The sequence below is a fragment of the Trachymyrmex cornetzi genome, unplaced genomic scaffold (assembly GCF_001594075.2).
Source record: "Trachymyrmex cornetzi isolate Tcor2-1 unplaced genomic scaffold, Tcor1.1 scaffold1280, whole genome shotgun sequence".
In the NCBI taxonomy this organism is placed as follows: Eukaryota; Metazoa; Arthropoda; class Insecta; order Hymenoptera; family Formicidae; genus Trachymyrmex; species Trachymyrmex cornetzi.
In genome coordinates, this window is record NW_017295851.1 from 40,631 (window position 1) to 43,005 (window position 2,375).

Consider the following 2,375-nt stretch of genomic DNA (forward strand, 5'->3'; position numbering starts at 1 on the left):
CCAATCTTTTTTTATTATTTACTTAACTCTAATAATATGTATCATGTGTATAAAAGATTTTTCTATGGAATTTTAAAATTATATACAAATTTACCTTTTTAAAAAAAAGGTAAAAGAACGCTAAGCGTTGATAAAACTGGCCCAAATGGTCCTTCTCGTAAAGAATCACCATTTGGGCCAGTTTCACCAACGCCAATTACTTAATCGGCCGTGAAACTGACCAGTTTCACCAAATAAAATTTCACCAATGCCAATTACTTAATCAGACGTGAAACTGATAACTAATCACGTTTGCTGTTTAGTAGAACTAATGATATGTATCATTTGTATAAAAGATTTGATATCAACAATTGTGGCGCCAAGTTAAATTCTGTTAATAACGTTTTTACTAAATCTAATGATATATATATCATCTGTATAAAAGATTTGATATCAACAATTGTGGCGCCAAGTTAAATTCTGTTAATATAATTCTCTTCTAAGTGAAGTAGTGGGTATAAAAAGTAAAATATGCAATGAAACCTACGTATACGTATATCTTATTGAAGGATTCCAATCCAAATGATTTAAATTCGTTTTAAATGAAATAATTATATCACAATTCATTCAAAGACATTTTCTCTTCCAACTGAAGTAGTGGTTATAAAAGGTAAAACCCAAGTGATACTATCCTTATTATTTACTTAATCCAAATGATACTATCTTTAATTTTTATGCAATGAAACCTAAGTATACGTATATCTTATTGAAGGATCTTCCTATTTCAATCCAAATGATTTAAATTCCTTCTAAATGAAATTATTATATCACAATTCATTCATAGACATTTTCTCTTCCAACTGAAGTAGTGGTTATTATTTAATTCTCTTTTTTCAAAACACAAAATTGCATTACCTTGCTCAGTTTAAGTGTTATCACAAAAAATTTAAGAGTTACAAAAATTAAGATTAAAATTTAACCGTATAAAACGAAAAAATTTAATTTAAATAGAAAAATTTTTCATGTAAAAACACTTGGCGCTGCTAGATCTCGATCGATATAATAACAGTAGTAAAATATGTATGTAATATATAGAAAAATAAGAATAAAATACTAAGAAAATGTAATATTTAAAAAATAACAAATAAAAAGCGTATTAATAAGAAAAATTAGAATCGTATTAAAAAATATGAATATTTAGAGAAATAAGAAGAATAAGAAGCATTCCAAATGAGAGTCAAAGTATCTAGCGTGTGTATATATGCGATTGAATTATAGAGTCGTGTAAATTATAAAAAAACATTGTGAATACTGTTAAGTTTAAGTCTAAGAAAAATAAATTTCGGTTTGTAAGGCTTGCGTTATGACATAAAAATAAATAGTAAAGTTTATTCTTCTTTTTTCTTACTCGATCTGGCAGCGCCAAGTATTTTTACATGAAAAATTTTTCTATTTAAATTAAATTTTTTCGTTTTATACGGTTAAATTTTAATCTTAATTTTTGTAACTCTTAAATTTTTTGTGATAACACTTAAATTGAGCAAGGTAATGCAATTTTGTGTTTTGAAAAAAGAGAATTAAATAATAACCACTACTTCAGTTGGAAGAGAAAATGTCTATGAATGAATTGTGATATAATAATTTCATTTAGAAGGAATTTAAATCATTTGGATTGAAATAGGAAGATCCTTCAATAAGATATACGTATACTTAGGTTTCATTGCATAAAAATTAAAGATAGTATCATTTGGATTAAATAAACGCTACTTCACTTAGAAGAGAGAATTATATTAACAGAATTTAACTTGGCGCCACAATTGTTGATATCAAATCTTTTATACAGATGATACATATATCATTAGGTTTAGTAAAAACATTATTAACAGAATTTAACTTGGCGCCACAATTGTTGATATCAAATCTTTTATACAAATGATACATATCATTAGTTCTACTAAACAGCAAACGTGATTAGTTATCAGTTTCACGGCTGATTAAGTAATTGGCATTGGTGAAACTGGTCAGTTTCACGGCCGATTAAGTAATTGGCGTTGGTGAAACTGGCCCAAATGGTGATTCTTTACGAGAAGCACCATTTGGGCCAGTTTCATCAACGCTTAGCGCTTTTTTTACCTTTTTTTTAAAAAGGTAAATTTGTATATAATTTTAAAATTCCATAGAAAAATCTTTTATACACATGATACATATCATTAGAGTTAATCATATATACACATGCTAGATATTTTAACTCTCATTGGGGATGGTTTTTAATGCACACTAAGTTAGCGAATCTTATTGACAGATTACGACTCTCAATATGGTATAATTTATAGCCATTAAAATGTTATTTTTAATACCTTTCCTCTTTTTCCTTTATAAAATTAAATCAACTTTAG

The 2,375-nt window shown here is 26.7% G+C and overlaps 1 protein-coding gene across 1 annotated transcript in view; it reads left to right on the plus strand.

Annotated features, from left to right (window-relative positions):
- Positions 1-2,375, plus strand: part of LOC108770511 (sphingomyelin phosphodiesterase) — a 23,572-nt gene that overhangs the window by 13,012 nt on the left and 8,185 nt on the right. The window lies entirely within an intron of this gene.